The sequence below is a fragment of the Hippocampus comes genome, unplaced genomic scaffold, assembly GCF_001891065.2.
Source record: "Hippocampus comes isolate QL1 unplaced genomic scaffold, H_comes_QL1_v1.1 scaffold136, whole genome shotgun sequence".
Taxonomy (NCBI): Eukaryota; Metazoa; Chordata; class Actinopteri; order Syngnathiformes; family Syngnathidae; genus Hippocampus; species Hippocampus comes.
In genome coordinates, this window is record NW_017805840.1 from 641,408 (window position 1) to 666,231 (window position 24,824).

At 42.2% G+C, this 24,824-nt stretch overlaps 1 protein-coding gene and 2 long non-coding RNA genes across 3 annotated transcripts in view; 1 reads left to right on the plus strand and 2 right to left on the minus strand.

Moving 5' to 3' along the window:
* Positions 1–5,685, minus strand: part of LOC109526665 (uncharacterized) — a 10,662-nt gene extending 4,977 nt beyond the window's left edge. The window contains exon 1 of the long non-coding RNA XR_002170391.1: positions 5,002–5,685. This is a non-coding gene — a long non-coding RNA (uncharacterized LOC109526665). The remainder of the gene's footprint in view (positions 1–5,001) is intronic.
* Positions 5,686–8,173: 2,488 nt separating this feature from the next.
* Positions 8,174–13,137, plus strand: LOC109526667 (uncharacterized). Its single transcript, XR_002170392.1, has 2 exons — positions 8,174–10,052; positions 11,984–13,137. It is a non-coding gene; the product is annotated as an uncharacterized LOC109526667 (long non-coding RNA).
* A 9,818-nt stretch (positions 13,138–22,955) lies between these two features.
* LOC109526692 (homeobox protein Meis1) overlaps positions 22,956–24,824 on the minus strand; it is a 104,939-nt gene continuing 103,070 nt past the window's right edge. Inside the window, exon 13 of the mRNA XM_019888136.1 lies at positions 22,956–23,424. The gene's annotated coding sequence lies outside the window, so the exon portion shown is untranslated. The remainder of the gene's footprint in view (positions 23,425–24,824) is intronic.

Consider the following 24,824-nt stretch of genomic DNA (forward strand, 5'->3'; position numbering starts at 1 on the left):
GCTAGGAGGCGGGGTGGGGGACTGGGGTCTCGTGATGGCACAGAAGAGTTAAGGCAGCGTCTTCGGAGTGTCTGAGCCTTAAATTAAAACCATCATGAAGCACTTTACAAGTGACATTGATCAAATTTGAGCAGGCGTCACTGTTCGTTTTGCACAAGGAGGCCATTTTTATTTTTTTTATTACATGGAGTCGAAGATCCGTCTATCATATTGAATCATATCTATGGTATCGAAATGTCGATATATCTGCATCCGTGATTCTTAATTGTGGTACGCATACACACTGTTGTGCAGTTCAGTTGTGTTTCACTTTAAAATTCAATCCAATTGCATTTAATCTCTAATAGCGGTTTGTTGTCTGATACATTTTAACCGAATGATTCAGTCATGTTTAAACTCTCCGCATAAATCTTCCGAGTGGCTTCCAGTAAAATTGACGATACTTTTGAGGACTAAAACCTCTGTCCCGTTTCTACACTCAAGTACATGTGTTCTTTTCTTGTTGTCATTTTCATTGCATGTTTCTCGAAAGAGGTCACATGGGTCCTCCACAATGGATGCTTCTCTCTCATAAACTGTTATTTTTGACACCAGCCCAAAAGAAGATCTCCATCGGGGTGATTTTGGGCGATCACGGTGGCCGTTTAGCATATCTGCCAAATGAAGGAAGAAGCGAAATAATTAACAACTCTGTCTAACTTTTACAACATGTTTGCACTTTGCCTTATGTATGTTGTATATCAGTATATAATACAATATGCTGTATATGACACACAGGTTCATCTCCAATTAGAATTTGGTCTTTTTTCCTGGGACGATTGTTGTACATGTGCGGAAAAATGAGGAGAAAGTCGGCACATGTGATATCATGTAAACGTGTAGCTCATGCTGCATAAAATGATCCATTTTAAGGTTTAACACACATAAATGCGAGTCGGCTGCCGCCGTGTAAGCTGCCTTGTTGTCTCCCAAAACACGCGTGCATCATAAGGAGCGCAAATGGCCAGCAAATCACTTGTGGAGAAGCTATCAGAAAGCTTGTCTTTATCAATGATTGTGTGTGATACAGAGGAGGGGGTGAGTTTGGGGCGCAGGGGGGGCTTCTCTCAGTTATAAAGGGCCTATTTCAAAAGTGTCAAGTGAGCTGCTTGTGTCTGTATTCCATTGAGGCGTCCCACAGGGTTCTGCCACGGAACCCCTGTTTTTCCACTGGAATACAAAGACATGGCGAAATGGGAGTGATTTTATTTTTCTTGTTTTTTATGACAGGATCTGTTTCTGCTTTTATAGGCTGATAAGAAGATATGTGATAATGCCCATCACTAGTTTAGGCGCATATCGTTACACAAGTTCCACTAATTCATTTAAAATATCATTTTTTCCAAATGTCATTATTGAGTTTTAATTTTCAATTTAATATTAACTCTGAAAAAAAAATTTTTCCTTCTTCTTCAAGATCAATATAAGAATTGATATAGAGCGGCCGTACTTGATCTCACATTTGTAGTATTGGCATCTATATTTGTATCAGCATTGATATCTACGTTTTATTACTTTTCATCATTTTCAGCCTCTCTTTTACTCGGAAAGGTATTCATCACTAGTGAATACTGCAATGGATGGATTTCAAGTGACATTTTAGTCATGTTTCATAATAAACACCATTCAAGTTCAGATATCGGTATCGGTATTGGTCTGCTTAGTGCGGCATCGCCCGTCAGCACACATTGCCACTCCGCAGCATAGTACGCCCCAGCCATAACCCAAAACTAAACACCATCCCCATTCTGTTAAACGGCTTTAGATTTGTTCCTGTCGGATATTTGCAAAATTTGTCATCATTTACCCACTAAATCAAACTCAATTGCTCCTTCAACTCATTTAGCGAGCCCGTCGCTTTTATTGCCTCGACGGGCCGCCTGATAACATCATCATCGCCATCACGGCGAAAACATTATTAAACACCATCATTCCTTGAGATTTCAAAAAAAAAAAAAAAAAGGACGAAGAAGAACAAGTAGAAAAGCAACTCTCTCATTTGCCATTCCGATGACGGCATGAGTTGCATTTATCACCTCGAGCTGGAGTGAGGTGATAAACAATGCCATTCATTATCCGGCCCAGATGCAGCGATTGTTGATTAGAGGGCTTTGAATTAATGTAACACGCGCACACACGTGCACACACACAGATGGGTGGACATTAAGAAAGGAGGGGGGGGGCGCGTGAATAGGCTTGGAGGGACATTAACGGCAAGCATGATTGATACTTGCCGCGCAGGCTTTTTAATGGTATTGTTATTCCTCCGAGTTATTCCCCCCCAACCCTACCCCCCCGCCCATCCTCCCCGTCGCGTCTCCCCTCACAGATAAATGGACGCGTAATAATGAATAGAAATCATACTACGTTTTTGTTTTTTTTTTTATTAGCGAGTCTCAATTAGAGGAGAGAGTTGCCGTTTAAATACGAGGAATTGTCGGGTGAATGTGACAGTTTGCTACCTCCAAGGATGAATTGCACCTTTTGCTTTTTCTTTGGCTTTGTGGCAACTCGTTGACCAAAAGGAGCCGCAACTATTTTTTGCTATGAGTTAAATGTGTGTCACCGTTAAGCGAGGCTATTTTACAAAACGTAAACATGAAATGTCCCATCACACGTTCATCATTATTCAAGTGTTTTGCTTTTTCTTTGGCTTTTTTTTTTTTGGAGGCCGGGGCACACTTTTTCTTAAAGGCGCAGCAACTACTTTTAACTGCGAGAAATTATTCCTTTGTTAAATGTAGCAATTTTCTTTTGCTTTAAGTTTTTCCTGACACATATAGTTAGCCATGACATGTTTTTTTTTTACCAGTGCTTAACATGTATTTACACTGAGGTGAGAAATAAAAAATATTTAAAGATGTCGTGAGCGGCTTGACGTGACGGTTGACATTTTATGAACATGAAATGTCTTACGAGAAAGAAAAAGTTTTGCTTTATCTGCGTCTCCTGTTTTGTTGCAGTTGACGTACTCTTTTACTCTGAACATTGGTTCAATTCTTTTTACACTTGCATGAAACATTTTTCCATTTCCTTGTTTTTATGAGTAACAGTGGTGTCGCACTTTACACTTTCGTCAAATGAGCAGTTGACTTCTTGCCCTCTGTGTCGCGATAAAATCGATTTCAAAATAACATGCGCCACATTTCCCTTTTTTTTTTCTTTTTCTTGGGCGACCATGATACCAAAACGTCACCTTTATGCCTTCGTTTGGTGCATCACCACTTCATCTATTTTTAAACTGAAACCGCACCTACTCGCCAGCTTTACTTTTATGATAACACCCTGTGACAAATTATTCTCATTTCCTACGACAAAAGTGATCCCGAAATGCGAAAAAAAAAGTCTTATGTTGCCATATTAGAGGGTCAAAATATTCGGAATATTACGCAATATGGCATAGTACAGTTGTACAGTAATAAACATTGTTACACGTTTCACTCTCATGAACAAGAAAAAAAATATATTATCTATCTTCAAACAAAATCTTTGACGAATTGATCACACGATAACTTTCGATAGCATTTGAATTGAGCGCACAGTTAGTCGACAAATGTGGAGCTGAGGCTGCCAAAGGACATTATGTAGCATTTGATGTGCTGGACCAGCTTGTCCAAAGCACTTGTGTTTATTACATTGGCCTGCATGGCACACGCTGGCTGCCAGCACACACACACACACACACACACACACACACACACACACACACACACACACACACACACACGGTCTGGGTCCAAATGAGGTCATTATCACGTCTCGGCGGTACGGCGGAATTAGTGAAGGCAAGCTCACGTCTGCTAACCTTTCACACGTCGTAAAGATTTAATCGAAAGTGTTTCTGGCAGCCCGGTTTGATCATCTTTATTTTACAAACTCATCTTTGACGGCGACAAAGGGAATGCGCGGCCGCGCAGGGGCGGAGGCGCACTCGACACTTTATGATATTGATTTTTTTTTTTTTTTTTTGGGGTGACTTTGCTTATAAAGATGTCAAAGTTGTGTAACAAGCGAGCAGTAAAGATAAGTTGGCTCCTTTTGCAAGAGGCGAGGTTGTTTTCAACCACAAGCTTGAGTTGTTTTTTTTTTCTGCTCTCATGCAAGTGTATAAAGAAGTTAAGAGCTGCTAGTAAATGGTGTGACTGGTTAGCGGTTTCTCTGTGCGCCGTCATTGACTGACGACCAGTCCAGGGATGGAGTCTCATTTGTTTCAACCCTTTCATGCACCAATAATGATAACCTGTAAGATGATAACATGATAAGCTGTCCACTGTAGCGATCGCTGTCCCTGAAAGGTTTAAAAAAAATAAAATAAAATAAATGATTCAATTACATTTATGGCCATACTTTTTTTTACAATATCGAGGTCAAATGGCTAGTTTCGACTTTAATTTCATTAAAGTAAAGACACAAAAATTCATCTAAGGACACATCCATCTTTGATTAACATCTGCTCGTGTTATTAAATTGAACTAGTCTGCAATGTTTATCTCTTAAAAAGAAGACACTTATTGGTGTTGTGCTTTCCTGGAAAAAAAAAGAAAATAAAGAGGATTTATAGTTTTTGAGTAAATTTTTTTTTTTTTTTTTAAATATAATAATTTAGTTTATTTAGGAACTTTCATTTCGTGGAGGCATTACAACGAGCATTCATTTGACTTTGCAACCATAATCACAACAACAAAAAAACTTTTCTGGTTTGTATTTTGTTTTTTCCCCAACTAAACCGTCTTCCTTTGAACCAAACGCTTCGCAAAACATCATTTGTGGTGACACCCCTACTATTTCAGAATGGTCTCTTCCGTACGACCTGATCCATTCCTATTTTCTTGTCACACGGTGCCTCCCTCGTCGCCGTCGCCCCTTTTGATCTCACGGTCATAAAAGCAAAGTAGGCAAGTGTCAGTGTTTACTTATTTGTCACAATCTTATTTTTTTTTATTTAACGTCACTTCCACTTACTTCCTCGCCCGGCGCTATCGTCTCATTCATCCGGACCTCCCTCCGCGACCGCGCTTGTCTTCACCTCGTCCTTCGTTTTCTCTCTCCTCCTCCTCCATAGCAACAACAATGCTGCGCGTGCATCTTTCTCCTCTCCCGGCTCGGCCACGCCCTGCCACCCTTCCACTCTCTTCCCCCTAATCAGGGCCAGATGGAGGCAAGGACGGAGTGATGGAGGATGGGGAGGGAATCGGGTTTAGACCCGGCCGCGTCCCCCGCAGTGGGGAGCTGTCAGCCCTGCCGGGAAAGAGGAATTCTACGGCAATAAAATGCGGATTTATCACCACTCTACCACAGAGAGAGCGAAAGACAAGGAAGGGGGATGAGATCAGAATCACAAAGGCGAAAAAAAAAAAACAAGAAGAGTGACTTTCATAGAGGCTAGACATGCTTTCCCCGTACGGGAAGATGGCGGCCCGGTGGGCCCCGGTCAGCGCCGAGCGTTTGGCGACCGGACCGACCGGGGCCCAATCAACCTGCTAAAAATGAGTGCGTCCAACAACGGCCTGTGTAATTGAAACCAGAATGTGCAGCATTTGATAAATTGCTTGACCCCGCAGGAATGTTCAGCCTGTAAATTTTTACGGCATTTTGGATCGCGCTGAGGTGTGCGCGACCCTGTGTGTGCGTGTGCGTGTGCGTGTGTGTGTGTGTGTGTGTGTGTGTGTGTGTGTGTGTGTGTGTGTGTGTGTGTGTGCGTGCGGGTGCACGCATGTGGTTTATTACAACAAGAAGAGGCTGTGCGTCCGCCCCCCGTCGTTATTATTCCAAAAACCATAATAGTCCCTCAGTTGCATCTGCCGAATACACGACCATAAGACAAGAGCTTACATGTGTACTCTGGAGAAATTTTTGTTGTGCAAAGTATATCTCCCATAAAAGAGCGCAAAGCGTGATATGACTGTATATACAAATGGGATGATACTGTATGTCAAGAGTGCCCAAACAACATCGATCGTGGTCCACCGGTAGTCCGCGGACTATGTACACGTTATTAATATTAGATATTTTTTCAGTTTCACATTAACAACAACAATAACAAATTATCATTTAAAATATATCAAAACAAATAAATGAATACAATAAATAGGTCGCCTCTAACTTCTGGTGGCGCATGACCCGCTTCACAGGAAGTTGCTCGTCTGCAATTGCAGCTCGCGATCAGAGCCGTCATTCATTTGGCGTTGTCAAAGAATGGGAAGCTGGAGCACCCCAAACAGCAGATAAATGTAGATAAATAAACGCATGCAAATACGACAAACATACGGAGCAACAATGTAAAAACACAGCCATAAAATGAAAACGCGAAAGTAAAAAGTAAGGGCGGCACGGCGGGCGACCGGTTAGCACGACGGCCTCACAGTGTAGAGGTGCGGGGTCCGAGTTTTTAACTAAAATTAAAACATGCAACAGTTAAAAAAAAAAAAAAAAAAAGGAGAGAATAATTTAATTAACGTGACTTTCCAGTCGGAATTTGAAATGTGGAGCTCTTTCCATTCAAGTCCACCGTCCGCCTGTATGTGAACACAAGCTAGCATGCGCACGTACGTCAACAGCTTGGAGGACCATACTGAGCTCGGCCCGGAGGGCACAGCGGGGTCAGCGCAACGTAAACAGAGAGCGCGGCCAGATTTACGATGTTTGCCGTCCGCTACGACGACGACACGAGGGCTCTGCACATTCTCACGTTCAGAATTGCCTTTTTGCAGCTTTTCCATCATCCTGGCTGCACAGACACTTTATTTTTTTAACCCTGCATCAGGAGTAGCAATGACACTTGAACTTTAACATTTTTTTTTTTTTTTAACTTGATGCAGGGCCGTGTCAGAAAAGTCGCCGTTGTCCACAGGGAACCTCTTTTAACCCTTACATAATGCTCGGTGCAAACTCTTGTCACGAAAGAAATTTCAAGATACGAGAGGTAAATATACAGGATGGGCTGCTACTCGCAGCTCCGAGTTTCCTGAACGCAACATACTTATAGCTGCTCTGCCATTGGCTATTACCGAGCATCTTCCTGGCATCCCAATGACTAAGAGGGACCTCGACTGTACGAGTCTGTGTGTATATATCGATAGATATGTGTCTATGCGGCGTCCTCGTCATTCGCCCCTCGGGCCATGAGGCGCTCCAATAGTTTTACGTGAATGTGAATCACCCAGAAAAAGTGTTCACCAGTCGGGCGATCGCTCACGACGCTGATGTTTGCCTTGGACATTTTCGAAGGATTGTTAAAAGCCTTGTATCTGTTCTTTACACAACGCCAGACAAAAAACACTTCAGAGAGAGAACATGAACTCGAGAGGGCAAAAAACGATGAGGATGCAGTTAAAAGTTAAATGACCATCATTTTTATTCTTTATTATTATTTTTTTTTTTACATGATGCACGACTCATTTATTGTGCAATAATCTAATTGTAACGTATTTGTTTCATATTTTGATGCATTTTTATGCTTTAGAAAACATTTATGTCTGAATTTTGGAACGGATTAGGGCATTTACATGGAAAACGCACCTCAACTTACAAAATTTTCTAGTTTAGAAATTTCTTCCAGAACCAATTAATTTCATAAGTAGAGGTACCACTGGACTGTATATTCCTCCCATCCAATGAACTGCACGGCAGTTCAGCACATATCCTAGTTTATCTGATCAGCTTCAGGGTCTGTTTCGGTGTACAATTTTTGTTGCCGTCCCTTTCAGTAAATCACCACGTGGACGATGAACAGTCTGCGATGTGTAAAAAGAGGAAAACGCGCCCCTGACATCTGGCAGGACTCCGCCGCGAGCCCCCGCGGCGTTTCAGCATCCTTCCGTGGCCCGTTGACAGTTGTTACCTGTGCCCCAGCGGGCCCTCGCAGCCCCTAAGATAAAACGACCCGGATCCAGCGCCAGACACATAAATATTTCTCTCCCTTTCTCTCTTTTCCAAAATAGCTTTTAATTGTACAAGTTTTATGAGCTGGATATTCAGTGCATATGTTTTACAAGACGCGCTGTCCTCCGCCTCACCCCGACACTTCGGCAAATGTTTTGATTTAGTCGTCTAGAAGGAAGCAAAAGTTAATAAGTGGTGTGTGTGTGTGTGTGTGTGTGTGTGTGTGTGTGTGTGTGTGTGTGGAGGGGGGGGGTACACCAAGGATAGAATACATTCCACTGGAATCCATATGTCTCATCGGTAGTTTGCTAGCGAGCGACGTACCGATCGTTTTTACGATTTAATGTTAAAAAAAAAAAAAAAAAAAAAAGACGAGCGCCGAGTTGTTTCAAAGTGTTTCAAGGATGAGGAGATATATTAGAAGCGATGCAACACAAACAACGATCAGCTTGTATCTTGACGATGGCATGTCTTTGATCAACTGAAATGGAAATGAACACAGCATCAAGTTTCAGAGCAGTAACAAATTGCAAACAAAAGCAAGGGTTCGTCGCCGTTCGACCGGACATGTTTTAGGATGGGGACGGAAAAGAGAGAACAAAATGACACCGGACATCAACAACACCTGCGTGGATCTGGATTCAGAAAAGAGAGAGCAAAAAAAAAAAAAAAAAACGTTTATGGAAGGAGGAGAGAGCAAAAGTTGGGATTTGCTTGGTGAAGATTGGGTTCAGTGAAAAAAAAAAAAAAATTCAACAACACCTGTTGGATCCTGCGGTCCAAGGAGGAGGTTAAAAACAAAAGTTCGAACCGGTAACATTTCGTTGTAACACGCCATTCTGAATAATGTGTTTTTTTCTGGGGTCACAAGGTCACAGGTCAGCACAAGGTCGCGTGGGCGTGCCCGCGAGTGTGCAATAAATGACTGACACCTGTTCGGCACTTCTTTTTTTTTCCCCTCTCTGAATTTCTCCTCAGGGGTGGTGAGTTCAATTGAGAAAGCACAAGACGGGGGGACCAAAAAGCTGTAATTTGTTTCACTGATCAGATTTATGGACCACTGTCGAGTCATAGTTTCAAAATCAAAAATAGAACACAAATAAAATAAAATTGCAAACTCTTCCTTTAAACAAGAAGCAACTACAGCTGGCAGTAAAAACCAACAAACATCCACAATATTTTGAAATTGAAATAAAACCATACAACTCTCCACATTGCGACAAAATGAGAACTCACCACTATAAATTCTTCCATTTTTTTTCCTTTTTCTAATTGTTTCTCCATGTGCTAGTAGCCTCTCTGTGACCTCCGCGCACTTTTTTTTTTTTCCTCCCTCTCCTGCACCTTTGCCAATATCGGCCACATGTGTTTGGGTGACCAGAACACCGCGGCAACCTCGCCATTCGTCTTCATTTCTACAAAAGTCGTCATGCATGCCGCGCGTTTTAGCTCCGTTCGAAGACATCTGAGATGGCTATTTACGCTGCTCGTAGTTTGAAGCTCACGGCGCTCTTCGGTCATCACGTGATTTATTGGGGGAAAAAAATCGCGGGGGGAATGCGGAATAATAACTCACGGGATGAGATGCCAGATATGACTTTTATTTCGAGTAAAGAGCTTTCAAGTTCTTCTTATCATCTTTTATTTTGGACTCTGGCCTCCAGTTGCACTGTTTGCCTGTTTACGTATTGGGAAATATGTCACATTGGCTTTTTAATAGCTTGCCTCCAAATTGATGCGTCTCTGGAGTGCTTGCCCAAGCATCAAGTATGAAATTAAATGAATTATTTTTGGTTAACTCCCGAGTTCGGAAAAAGGGACTGTGATTGGGAAGAGGTTGATTTGTTTGCTCATTTACACAACAATGCTCAAACATTGAGTTTATCTGCTCAAACCATGACACCTAAATCTGAAAATTTCAAGACAAGGTAAGCAGAGCTGCATTGAGTTTTGTTGGAGTTCAGTTTATGCTTCTGATAAACCGCACGTTTCTGAAAATGTGTCCGTACTTTCAGATTCACCCCCCCCCCGCCCCCCACCCTACCCCAACACCGTTTCTGTGCCGATCACTTGGCAGCTAGGCTAGGTGAAGAGCCACCACTTTCAAGCCTGCGTGAAACATGAGCCAAAAGGTAAGCAGACTGCAATAACATTTGTTGGTTGTTGAGATTAGGATTCTGGTAAATGGCACAAACTTGCATGTCAGTTTTGCACGCTAACCTAATTGACAAGTGTATGAAGTGCTGCCTCCACAAATGAAAAAGTTTGTATTTGTCAATACCCCAATAATAAAGAATTGTCATTGCTTGAAAGTGACTCCGGAACATGGGCCGGCCTATCTTATCAAGTCAACTCCGATGAGGGGGATATTATTATGTCAATAGATCCAAGAAATGCAGAAAGGCTCGCTCACAGACACAATGTCAAGTTGTCAACAAATGTCATTTCACTTGTTTCAGAAACAGACACCTCACAAAAAATTGACATATAATACGTCCCCTTTAAGACAACTGGGAACTGTTTTCGAGGACTATACAGGTGATACCCACAAGCCCAAAACTTGCAAGCACGCAAAGCCGACATGACGCTGGAGCGACTCAGACTCTCCGGGGGGAAAAAAAGCTTTCAGCCTTGAATAGAAACCTTTATTGTGGTTTTCCAAATCCTGTCTTGACTGGCGGTCGCAAACAGGAAACACATTTTCCAACACGGCAGCCAAGGATGCTCTCAAATCCCCCCCACCACCTCCCACACCCCCCAACCTTCTCTTTTGTTGCAACTCCAAGTGTCGAGTATCACTAGAAGTATTCTATCATCTGCCGCATGCCATCTGATCGGCTTGGGGGGGCTGCTCACTCGTGAATTCAAAGCGCGTTGCACTTATTGGTGGTCACAGTAAACGGACACTCACAGCTGTTAATTTCAACATCAGACATGAGGATGCACGCATGGCAGGTGCATTACATGGAAGAGTTACTCTGTCCCCAAAAACAACCGGTTTGAATTTCGATTCTCTTTCGAACAAATACAAAGTTAGTTGCATTGACTTTTCCACAATAATGCACCAACTACATATATGACTTCAGCTACAGATGAGACAGTATCAAAATTTCCCATCACAATTACGGTGACATATGATAAATTATAAACGGCAGCAACCCCCCCCCCCAAATAAAACCACAATAAACAAACTCACATTTCAACTAAGTTTTGTTTTTACGGGACACCGTCAAACTTTCTAATACCCGTCATGTTTGTCAATGCAGCAGCTTCTGTTGTGTGGGGAAAAAAAGGGCATTTAAAAATACTGTGTATTGGATGCAAGAGGTTAAAAAAAAGAAGAAATATAGGGCACTATATTTTTCAAAGAAAAGCAGTGGTCCGAAGATAGACACTTGCGGAACACCAACAATAATTGTGAGCTATTTAGACATGTCATTCCAATTCTGGAGAATCTTGCTATCACCTAACAACAGTATGAGTACGTCGGTCCATTAAGGACTCAAAGTGAGGCTATTTACTTTCTTCCGTTATTTGGTGTTGATCACCACAGTGACAGTTCGAGCACCATAGTCCACATGTGGCTCCCATGAGACGTCCCAACTCCAGAGTGCAAAATAGACAGCGGCAGAGGCCCCGACGTTGCCTCACATGAAATACGCCACAGTAAATCCCCCTTGGGCGCGCAACCTCCTCCAAGTCTACTCGCATCCAGCTGTCCTCGCGAGCTCGTCTCGAGCTCCAGCGGTGACATGACATACGGCGTTCTGTCTGGAAGCACCTTGGGATGATTTAGTTCTGTGGCTCATACTGTTTTCGGCGAGTGAGGAAAAATGAGAAAAGGGAGAAATCGGATCTGCTTTGCTCTGAGACAAAAGGGTTTGCGTGAGGGACCACACGGTTGCGCTGAGAGCAAATGGAAACTGAAAGAAATGTGTCCTGTTAATGTGATGAAACACATCTATAAAAGTGTGACATTGTGCTTTAGACACGCTGAAAACGATACATCAACTTTCATTGACCACCGTGAGCTGAAAAAGTTATTTTTAAACCTCTTTTTCAGAACAGAGCTATGGAAAGAAGCCAAGTTGGACAGGCATGGTGAAAGGGGCCTGTGATACATTCCAAAGCTGGGAAATCCATGAATCGACTTGGAACCCCCTTTCATACACACCAGCAGGATGGAAAGAAGCTGGCTTTGATTAACTGTTTGAAAGTAAAAGCCGCCCCCAGCTCGATCCACCACGCACCATCTTCATAACTGCCACCCAGGTCAGCAAGCTGGACAAAAAGCGGGCCGTGGGAAAGGGGCTTTTACTACCTGCAGATGTAGGGTACAATTAATTTTGTGATGAGCTAGCTACAGTAAAAAAAAAAAAACAAAAAAACTGAAAAAATTCGGTCTGCCTCCAAATTAAATGATTGTGTTTTCATCCCCTTTCACACACCCTGTCTTTTTTGTGTCTTTGGACTGTGTGAAAGGCATCGACACAGATTGGTGCGGATGACGAAAATCTCTTCAACAACCAACAAGAAGTCCAATTTCCTTGCATTGAACATTTTTGTGTCTTCATCCCCTTTCACACTGCCATCATCGTTGTCTTTTCCCCCATTTTAACCCCCTTTCAAACTGGCCTGTGTGAAAGTGACCAACACAGAAAGATGGGGGAGCGGCAACAACTCCCAAGAATTCCAGTTGCCTTCAAGTTTCCTTCAAGACTTTCAATGCCCCTTCCACGCCACTCGACAGGAAGTCAAGCTGACTTCCATTCACCTTTTGTGGCTCTTTAGCCCCTTTCACGCTGCCCATCAAAGCTGTCTTTTTCTAATGTACGGGATAAATGGGAAACCTCCTTTAAAAAAAAAAAAAAAAAAAAAGTCCTAAAAGGGTCTGATGTCAATAACATAAACAGTTGCTGAGGAATGTGGCGTTTGATGAAATGTGCAACAGGCGATAAGCGCAAGAAGTCATAAGGGAGAGGCAACAAGCCGTGATGGATGTGCGCGCTTTCCCCTCCGCTTGAAATTTCCCAGATATATTTCATGCTTTTAGCAAACAAACTGCCGCGTATTTTCCCCGGCTCGCCGGCTCCCCCGACGCGCCGTTATCAAACCCCGCAATGACTCGAGCTGCTTTGATGCCGTGATTCGCCCTGTCAGCGATTTTCAGCAACGTTCTTGTCTCGCTTCGAGCGCTCTCTCGGCCCTTCGGAGGAGGGAAAAAAAAAAAAAGTCAAACTGAATCTCAGGAAAAATCACACCTTGGCCGCGCCTGTCAAAACATACAAGGTCCAGGAAAGTTTTTGAAGGTTTTTATAGTCTGTCACCGGTGTGAAGGGGTCTGGATCATTGGGTGTTGGCGACACTATGCTCACTGTCGTAGGTAAATGTTTGTTATTTATCGCAGTGGTCCCCAACCTTTTTCCGCCACAGTTCGTGGTCCGACAGATATTTTGTGGACCGGCCCCCCCACATCTGTTGACGGGGGTGTGCTGACTGACATTCCTGCCTGGGTGATAAGAGACACATATGTTCCGCTAAGACTATTGGTGACAAACTTTTGGATGATTGCTAATGTACTTTTGGGAAATATAGGCTCCGCCCACCCATCCCCTCACCCCCCAAATCTGTGGCCCGGTATCAAATCGCCTACATAACCATAGTGGATGAGGCCCCGCGTTTGAGGAACACTCATTTATTTTTATATTGAGCTTCAAGTGTAACAACAGCAGAATCACCAACAGAATATAATTTTTGGGTGGAAAAAAAAAAGACAAAAAAAAATGTTCAAAATAGTTTTTTAAAATATTGGGGTGAAAATCTGCAGATATTGAATCCAAGAGTGCTGGACACATTTTTTGAGACAAATTTTAAATTTTTAACATGTATATATTTTGTTGTAAATCTTGCCACAGTGACTATAACAAATGCATATTATCTGTATGATTATATTTTCATAGTGATTAATTGACTTTACACATGTTCCATTTTTCGGTTTTCTTGTTGAATGATTTGACATTTAGAAATGGGTCAATAATACTGGCAATGAAAATACTTGGAAATATGTTGTAACTCTTTTTATGTATTCATTGTATTTATTTTAAAACTTAAAACGGATTGAAATGCTGTTTCTCATTTTGCTTTTCAATCGACTGCTTTAGCCAATTTAAAAAAAAAAACATTTTAGAAACAATCTTAACCCTTTCGGGGACAGCGGTTACGACAGTGGACAGCTTCTCATGTTATCAAGTTACAAGGTGCACGAAAGGGTGAAAGAATATCTCATATGAAACTAAGGCCTCTCGTCATTTCACAGAATTTTCACCGTTTGATCTTCAAATGAGTCAAATCAATAATCCCAAAAAGGACCAACGACAGTCTTCAGATGTTGCATCCATGCCAATATCCGCATGCGATGATGGACTTAAGACTTTGAACGACCGCTACATGCTGTGAAAACTCCCAAGACGGAAATTCGTCACAAATAAATCCCCGACCCCAAATAAATCCTCCCCTAAATCCCTCGCCCGTTGGCGTTTGCACCCCAAACGTCAAACTGCCTCGTCCGCGTGTTTGCTCTTCCAGCCGAACACTTCATTTTTCTCCAAAGCTCAATGGCCCATAAAGCCCCCCCCCCAAGCCCCCCCACCGTCGCCTCCCACCGCGTCCCTGCGTGTTTTACGCAGCCCCCTTGTCCATAATACCATATAACATCAACACATTGCCTTTGATTGGTGCACATAAACATTGACTGCGGCCGCAGCGCACTTTTAACGGCGCGGCCACAACTCACCGCCGCCGCTCGGGACGCCGCTCGGGACGCCAAGGACGAGCCCGGGCTCAGGGTCACGGAGGAAAACGAGGATGGACAGCGAGAAGAAAAAGATCGTTTTCACAAGACGGAGAAAGAAAAAACAGACCACAACAACAGAAGATTTTGGGAATCGAATCCCAAGCATGACCGGCTCATCGTTTTGACGTGATTACTTTCCACTCACAAGATTAGCAAGTTAAAAAAAATGCAAACCCAAGTTCAGAAATCGAATTGGAATCTCAAACTTGAGTTTCCAAGTCGGGTGTGAAATCAATTTGTAACCCGGACTTGAAATCCAATCCTGAAACCCTAACCCTAATTTGGAACCCTAACTTGAAAGAGTGATCCTGCTTGAAAGACAAACTTTGCCTTTCCGCCATAAATTGAAACCAACCAAACTTGTTTTGAATCCAAAAATCAATTTTACAGCCAAAATTCGAAACCCCAATATCTTGTTTGAGAACCTACTGCTGTCTCGAAACCAACATTTCAAACCCCAACCTTTGATATAATCCTAATATGAATCCCTAACATTGGGTTCAAGCACGAATTTGAAACCCAATTTTTTAAACCCTACCCTAAAGCCCTAACAGTTGGTTTGAAACCCAAATTTGAAACCATATCCTTTTTTAAAAACACTCATCTCAAGCCCCAAATTCGGTTTCAAACCCTAATTTGAAACCCCAACAATGGCTTCCAACTCCAATCTCAAACCTTAAAACCTTTGTTTATTGGAAACACCAACCCTAACTCAGATTTCCAACCTAACCTAAACCTAATTTCAAAACCTCAGGGTGAACCTTTTACATTGGTTTCGGACCAAAGTTTCAAACCCTAACACCGGACTTTAAAGTCAACCTTGTCACTCTGTCCTCGGTTTCAAATCCTATAACCCCAGTTTGAAAAACCCTAACTTGGACGAATAACCCTCTCTTGAAACCCTAAACCGACTTCTCTAACCTTCATTTGAACCCTTCACTTGACGTTATGACGTAACCGCGCGAAAAGGGGAGAAAGCGCGATCGAGCTAGCAAGCTAGCGATCAGGCGAGGCGACGCGAGCGCTGGCTCACAGTCGGTTGGAAGAGAAAGTGGCCGTTGGTGCTCCCTGCTGTTTTATGTCGCAGGGGAAACATCTTGATCACAGTGTGTTATTCCACAACACGGCTTCCTTCGTGGAAAACTCCCCCTGCCTGCCTGCCCGCCCGCGTTCCCCCTTCCTCGCTCGCACTCGCTGACTGACTGCAGAAACTGTCCATGCGCGCCATAAATAACGCCACGCGGAGCGGAACGCCGCGCAGCCTGCGACGCCGCCCCCCCCCCCCCCCCCCCCCCTCCGCTGAAGCTAAAAGACGCTGGTGAAAAGCCGAGCGCTCAATTGTACGTCAATCCTGAAAAGCGTCATTCATTCATTGGACATTTTGCGCAAAAAAAAAAAAACGACAAAAATTGTTGTCGGTCACGTGATGTCATCGTTGTACTAAAAAGAGCTTCACGCTCAGTAACTGCGATGTCATTTATTTACGTGAAAAATGATCAACAAGTTCCGGTGCAGTCATCGATTTTGCATTGAGGAACCACGTGAGTCGCTCGTGTTCGACTTTCCCATTTTCGGTCATCAGAGTTGTGTTGTGTGGTCGGTGTGCAAGTGTTACACATAAATGAGCCAGTGAGAGGGGTGTGAGGCATAGTGGGGGGCTGGGGGGGCTTTGTCAGAGCTATGCTGGATTCGAGAGTCGCTGTTTACTTTGCGAGGCCTCAAGCCGGCCTGCGCTCAATGGCACCACTGTGCACACAAATGGCGAACCCGGGACGCGAGAAAGTGCCCGCGTGTCAAACCTTCGACAGTCACATCAGCTTTTTCGGTTTCCAAACCCTAACCCAAGTTTTGAAATCCTACTTCAACCTTGAAAACCTCATTTGAAACCCCAACACAAGTTTGAAACCCTAATTTGACACCCTAATCTTGGTTGCAAAGTCTATTTTGAAACACCGGTAGCGTTTGTTTGAAACTCTAATCCAGGCCCGAAACCCTAATTTGAAAAACCCGAACCATGACTTGACACCCTAATTTAAAACGCTAACCCAGGATTGAAATGCTAACCCCGACTTCAAACCCTACTTTGAATCCCTTACACTTGTTTGAAGCCCTAATTCAAAACCCTAACTCAAGATTCAAACTTTAATTTGAAAACCTAACCCTTTGTTGAGACTCTACAATATTTTTTAACCCGAACACTTTTTCAAAACTCCAATCCAGGTTTGAATTCCTCATCCGAAAGCCCAACCCTCGGTTGAAACCGTAAATTGAAACCCTTACCTTCCAGAGCCTTGCGCAACACATTCAAAATACAAGGAGCGTCGAGTCCAAGGCAAAAGCGAGGTTTTGCTGATCTTAATTTATTCAATCATACTTTTTTCTTGACCTGATTTTCATTTGCCAATCGCAGCCGACACCATATTTCACGCGGCGATGAATAGCTCATTCATTCAAATCATATCTAAAAGGCGCAATGACATCTCATCATTCTTCACAATCGAACCCGCTGCCGTTTTCGCCAACTTGTATTATGAATGTCGAGCAAAGTTTGGAATACGTCTGCATTTTATTCCATGAAACCATGACTGCAATTTGTATGATGAACGCTGACTTCTCAGCCATGTTATTTCCTTGCTGCAGTGTGAAAATCGTGTCGTTAAACGACTTTCACTGGAAGACTCAAAAGTTCGATTCGAAAGAGAGATTCTTAGAAAAATTTGCATTTCGGGATGTGACTCCTGACCACTCTTGGCTACTCCAGAAGCTCTGCCGCTGCACTCTTGATTGGTTCAGTTTAAATGTATTCATGGCATTGCTCTCTTGAGGGGAAATTGAGAAAAATAATATATCTCAAGTATAATTTTTCGGAAAAATAAGAGTTGAGGAGCCCACCGGGGGATGTGCCTGCTATGCCCGACAGCCAGTCTCAGCGGTGGCGGTGAGAAAGCGGCCCCGTTGCCTCCCCATCTCAAATTCCCAGGCTGAATTTGGCATGACCCCCCAAAAACCATCGATCCCGGCCGGCCTTGATGAGGTAACGCAATCACAAACATCAATAAGGAGCGGTGTGGGCCCATCATTATGCCGTGACGCTGATGAACGAGCCACCTCGCAAACGATCCCCCCGCTCGGGCCCGAGGGGCTTCGGAGGGAAGGCACCGCTCCGGGTGGGGTGGGGTGGGGGGCCGCCCCAGCCATCGCCAAGGAGACAGATGACATCCAAAATGCCCCCCCGCACCCCCCCCCACCCAACCCACGGCCTCTTTTGCCTTTTCTGGCCGGCTCCTTTTGTTTCAAAGGCAGCTGCCGCCCGCCTGACCTTTTGGCCAAAGAAAGATTTGCAAAACTTGCAGCATTCGCGCCTTAGTTTTTTTTTTTTTTTTGGCTCACGCGTGGGAATCACTTTCGCATTGGCAAGCAGTGATTGGCATGAGCAACAAACACTCACGATACACACGTGGAGAAAAAGCTACATTGATGCTCTTTTGACCAAACAAAAAAAAAACCTAGTCCTGCAAGAGCACACCTGCAGTCACATGAGAGACACCCATGAACAAAGCTAGGAAACGTATTTTCAAATTGCATGTTGTACTGTTTATTTTCGCTAATTATTTTTCAAGAACAACTCACTTTTTGGGGCAAACTTTGATTATTAAAAAAAAAAAATCTCTCTCTCTTATTGCTTAGCTCACCCGATTATCAGCATCAAGCTCCTCGGATACGGGCTAATGTATTACAGTACATTTTTGCTCACCTCCGTTGCACGATATCATCTTATTTTAGGTGGCGCACGGTGGAGGCTGTGAATTTTGGTTGGAGCAAAGTGACGCCACACTTGCGAACGCCAACGAGTGCACTCGCGCCCTGCTGCGCGTGTCCGCGCTTTCTTCTTCGTCGGTCTCTGCAATCGTCCCGTTCGATTCTTTTCTCGAGACTCATTGCCCGACCCGAAGTTTCTGACTAGTCCCAGCTGCCTCATGCATTCGTTTTTATCAACATCATCCAAAAAGAATTTGAAGTCGTGGCTAAATATGATTTAGAAGAACAACTGTCTATTCCAGAATGTTGTCGTTTTTTGTTGTGGACATAAAAAAAGGAAAAGACACTTTTTTCGGGTGGTGGGTTCGATCAAATTATATTTTTTAAAGACGAGTTTTACTTTTTTGGGACGTAGGGCGGGAGAGAATAGTTGTAATTTTGGAATAAAGTTGCATTCTTCAAGATACATTAAAAATGTTTTTTTTTTTTCGAGAAAAAGTCGTTACAGTACAAAGAAAGGCTGCATTTTAAAACAATTGGAATATTTTTTTAAACATAGAAAGTTTTTTTTCCCTCGAGATTAAAAGTTGCATTTTTTTTTTTTTTTTTACAAAATGTTCTTTTTCATTCTGATGTGCATAATGTTTTTCTAAGAGATTTTGGAAGGTCAATTTTCAAGAAAAGTTGAGATGAAGAAAATCAATCAATTTTTTGTTTACTAAAAGCAACCTTTGAAAACGTTTTTCCTCATGAAATCTTCCTCACAAGACAAATGATTGATATTCAAATTATTGTAAAAAAATAAAAAATAAAATAATTGTGAGCGAGTTTGTTTCCCATTTTTTGTGCTTGAAATTTGCTTCACGTTTGAGATACTTTGTTCACTCATTACGGGCATTTTTCCGTCTAATGCAGTCTGTTTTTTAAATACGGCGTTAGCTTTCTGAAAGGGATTCATATTTTTTTTTGCAGTGTTTCAATGAGATTGAGCAGGTGTACCTAATGAAGTGACCACGGGTATTATCCGTGCCTTCCATCCATGCGCACGAAAGAAAGTGTATTCAATAAAACACAGAAAAAAAATCTGTTATTTGGCAGTAAAAAAAGAAAAAAATGGTGTCGTTCTTTTCCTAAGTGGAAATGTCAGGCAGTAAGACGAGTTTGAAAGGCGGAAGTCAATCACGCTGAAATGTAGGTCAGCACCGTGTGACGTATATATTGCGCTTATTTTTTAAAAAGATTTTATGAATAGCTATTGTGAAAGATACTTCTTCGGTATTTTTAATTCTATTTTTTATTATGATTATTTGTGTCAATAAGTAATGGGCCGGAGCCCAATATAAAAAAATAAAAGTATTGTCTTATTGGCCAATAACATCGAACTATCATGAAAGATGTTTAAAAAATACGGTGCTATAAACATGAATATAAAATGAATTTTCAGTTCAATAAACAAGTATGAAATGCAACAAAAGATGCATTAGCAATCAAGCTGATTAAAATCCCCTTTTCCTACATGTCATTTCGTATTTAATGAAGAATTTTACGATTTGTATTTGCCCTTTAATTCCATAACACATTACTACAAAGGGACACTTCTCATATTCTAGAAAATGGCATCATTCTTCGAACGAGTGTTTTTTTAATTTGACTAACTTGTCATCCATGTGTGAGTTTCTCCTTCGCGCTGGAACAGCGCCGCGGCCTCCCTGTAGGGGGCGCTCCAACACGGCCTTTTCCCTTTGCCGTCTGCGCTGCTCGCAGGCCGCCTCAACAAGTTTCAAACTCCGCACACGACGTCGCCGATCTGTTCTTGGAACATTCAAAAGCAAATGTGTCCACTCCAAAGCATTCCAAACATCTGGAATGCGGAAGGACGTCCAAGTACTTGAAAGTGGCAATAATGGCGCGTGGTGCCATAAGTTCAGCTTTAAGAACGTGGTTAAGATCTAAAGAATATTTAAGATGGCTCCTATATTGGATTGGTAAAGCCGGACAAAGTTCTCTCTTTTTTTTAACAACATAAATGTTGGAAGTAAGCGTGTTTTCAAAGATGTGTTTTTTTAACACTGAAAAAATAGCACCAAGGTATATTATTATTTTTTGGGGAAAAAATGTGGGGAAAAAGGGTCATTTTTAAGAAAATGTATGCCTCTAACATTGAAGAGTTTTTTTTCACAAAAGGAAAAAAAAAACATTTTCGATCTCAAGAATGATGTTTTCTCAGCAAAAAAAAAAAATAAAAAAATCAAATTTCCGAACAAAAAAGCAGTCAACTTTCAAGAGTTTTTCTCCTGATTAAAAATATATATATTTGAAAACAAGTTCTACGTTTGCTTTAAGTGGTATTTTTCTTTGAAAACAATTTTTGACATTTTTTTTTTGTTTTAAAGTCCTTATTCAAAGATGATGGTATTACAAGAACGGTGATATTTTTTGAGGAAAAAAACTTTTTTTTCGAGAAAAAATAAGATAGGATAAGAAGAATAGTTTGGATCGTTTTTCCCCAAAAATTAATTCCCCAAAGATTTTTTTTGGCATATGAGGTGTGTGCTTTTCTTATTAGACTTAAGTTAGATTTTTTTTTCTGTTTAAACTGCTTGATTTTTTTTTTGGAAGAAAAAAAGTTGCAATAACTTATTTTTCTTTTTAAAGAAATGCAGTATTACAAGAATAACATCATATATTTGAAAGATAAATCTCATTTTCAACAAAAAAGTAGCCATCTTGGGCAAAAAGTAAAAAAATCGTTGTCATTTCTTTTGAGATTTCTTTTTAGATTTACGACTTGTAAGTCAGGGTATTACAAGGATAAAATTCTATTTTTTTGTGATTTCTTTCAAGAGTAGTTGTATTTTTGAGAAAGAATGCGATATCTTGGAAGAAAATGTAACTCATCCTCGCGAGGGTCGCAGGTGTGCTGGATCCAGGGGCGGGCCTACGTGTTGGCCCAGGGTGGCCATGGCCACCCCTTGTGATACTCTGGCCACCCAAGGGGGACATTTTCATATCTGTGATTTTTCTGCCATTTTCAGATGGCTGGATTATTCTTCCACCCCTGGATGTTCTGGCACAAGTTATTTCTATTGACTATATATAAAGTATAAATATGCAATTGATCTGAATGCAAACTCTAAAACAGGGGTCTCAAACGCCGGTCCTCGAGGGCCGCCATCCTGCAAGCTTTAGATGTTTGCCCTCCTCCAACGAACCTGATTCAAAAAAATCAATAAAACTAAGTAAAAAGCAACGTTTAGAATTATGAAGAATTGTTGTGGTTTTTTTGATATGACTCAAATGAATGAGCCGTTGATTGCAGTTACAAAATGGTGTCAGCCGTTGGTGACAGTAGATCACTGTAACGAGCTTGTTCGCTGGCAAATCAGTGCCTGAGCTTGACATAGAAGATGAGTACACAAAAGCAAAGCCGCGGCAAAGAAAATGGCATCATCTGGTAAATGAAATTTCATGAAATCCTGACGACGGATGCTATGATGAAGAATGACGGACACACAAATGGCCACCCTGTACTGAGGTGTTATGTCACCTTGGCCATCGCAGCGCTCAGTTAGATAAAAAAACTATTCAGATTAATACCTACAGACCCACATGTATAAATACACACACACACACACACACACACACACACACACACACACACACACACACACACACACACCCACTTATAGGCGACGCAGTTAGCATGTCCAGCTAACAGCACAGAAGTCAAGGGCTCGAATCCAGGCTCCAAATTCCTGCATGGAGTTTACATGCTCTCCCCGTGCCTGCATGGCTTTTCTCTGGGTACTCCGGTCCCCTCCCACATTCCAAAAACATGAATGGTAGGTTCATTAGACGTTCTCTATTGTTCCTGAGTGTGATCGTGAGTGTGAACGATTGTTGTTGTAAGTACCCTGAATGGTTGTACGTCTGTATGTACCCTGCGAGTTGCTGGCGACCAGTTTAGGGTGTACCCCGCCTACTGCCTGAAGACACCTGATATAGGCTTAAGTACGCCTGGGACCCTCGTGAGGATGAGTGGTTCAGATTTTTATAGATAAGTATAGCTAATCGTTTCGCGCTGAGTGTATCGAGATACTTATCGTCTCTTTTTGAGGGACGTAGGCCCCTAATAGTTATCCACATGCATGTGTATACACGTGTATGCTTAAAGAATGGAAGGGGGAGGAGAAAAAAATAATTGAGGCTTTTTTTTTTTTACAAAAAAACTCTATTAGAAACAACATAATATGCAGAACAATACAATAGCATTTACAATAGTTGTTGTGAGAGTCCAGCATTGTTCGACACCGCTTGACAGTGTACTTCCTCGTTGGCTTGCTTCCCAAACAACGGGCTCCATATACTTTTCTTTTTTATACCTTTTGTATCTTTCCCTTGGCCGCATTTCTCTGAATTGTTCTCTTTTTGTCCTTTTTTTTTTTTTTAACTGGGCGCCTTCTTTTTGGGGTTCATTAAGTGCCCTGTCAGCTTTAGAGACATTGGCTTGTCCTCGCGCTGATCTCCCGCCGCCGTCGTCTTGCTCGTCCACCAAAGAGTTTTGTTTTTTTTTTTTCGAGGAACGCCACAGGAAGTTTCAATCGAGCCTTGGAAGTGTGATCGAAGGGCGGCGCCCACAAAATGGGGCGGGTGGTCAAGGTGATCTTTTTGGACTTTGGGGATATGGGAAAGGGGATGGCGGAGGGCCGGGAAGGGGGGGGGCACCTCTCGGAGCCTCGAAGGTGGGCCGGGTGATAATAAACAAGTGGAAGGGGTGTCGGAAGTGCGCAGGAAGGAAGATGGGCGGCGTTGCGGTCGGGACGGAGGGCATCCCCGTAAATCCATTCGGATGCCCCCGTGTGGCAGGGGACCTCCTGCTGTGCCCTGCGGTCCTGAACACAAACACACACAGAAAAGAGATGGTTAATAATGAAATTCAACGCTAAAGCTAACGGTAACAAGAAGCAGATTGTAAATGAGTTGAAAGTCACATCAGAGTGTTTGTTTGGATGGTAAAGTCAAATGAGGATATCAGAGCGGGCTGGCTTCATTTCGCGGCAGTGATTTCAAGTTTGACGCCGGCCACAAGAAGTTTTGTGAAATCGTGATCCAAGTTAAAACAGTCGTCAAATCTGTCCAGAAAGATGATATCATTGACTCACACTATTTTTTATTTTCTTTTTGCCTTTGAGCCATTCATTTTCATTGATTTGCCTTTGTGCTGTTATTCATTTCTGCACTTTATTTAATAAAAAAAAACAAATATGGCGTGAGACCATTCTAGTTCTCAGTACATTTTTTGGAATGCTTTTTTTTCCCCTTCCTGGAACAAAGAAAATAATTGACAAGAGCAGATCCAGTGGTGTCAAACAAATTTTTGTCTCAGGTCAAGTTTGTAGTTCTGGCTCCAAGGGCTGTTACAACGATAAAACCTAAAAAATATTTCATTGTCTCATCATATTATTATAGAATAAAATAAATAAATAAATAAAAATAATATACTGTGGTGGGTCTAATTTTTGGGGGGGGGGCTGTGGATTTATTTTTTTCATTAATTTTTTTCAATCAAAAAAGTCATTTTTTTTTCATATGAAAATGTTTTTTTGTATTGTATGTAATTTTTAAAGGTATTTTTCCCCATTGGAAAAAAAAGCTGTATTTTATTGGTGAGAGAAATTATATATGAAAAAAAGTATTTTTTTTTCATTACATTTTTAAAAATACAGTTTCATGACAAAAAAAGTTGCATATTTCCCGATAATGGCAGTATTTTTGTTGCATTTGTTGTATGAAAGTTTCCTCATGTTGTAAAAAGCCTTTGGCTGCGCTGCAGTGTGCTGAATTGGTATTGTGGTCAAAATATGGCACCGCTTGTTGTATTTGTGGCCTTTTTTTAATAGCTTTGAAAGTCGGATTTAAGGATGACGTGACATATTTCAGACTAATGAAGGCCTCACACTTTGGAAAATCCCATGTAAGGCCGCTTCCTTGATCCTCAAACATCACCTGCAGTGCCAAAGCCGAGCACGTAAACGTCGCACTAAAAGAAAAATCCATATTTTGCACGCTTAACAAGAACGCGCTGACTGCAAGAGTCGATGCGTGCGAAGTCAATGTACGTCGAGTCCCAATAAAGAGCTGGAAGGAGCACAAATTGCTAATAAGGTTTTCCACTAATAAGCCAATCGATGCGCGGAGCTTGAAGGCTTCCCGTGTTGGAGTCCGCAGGGGTCGAAACAACGGGGACGAGCATTCATGTGGACAATAAGTGTGTGTGTGTGGGGGGGGGGGG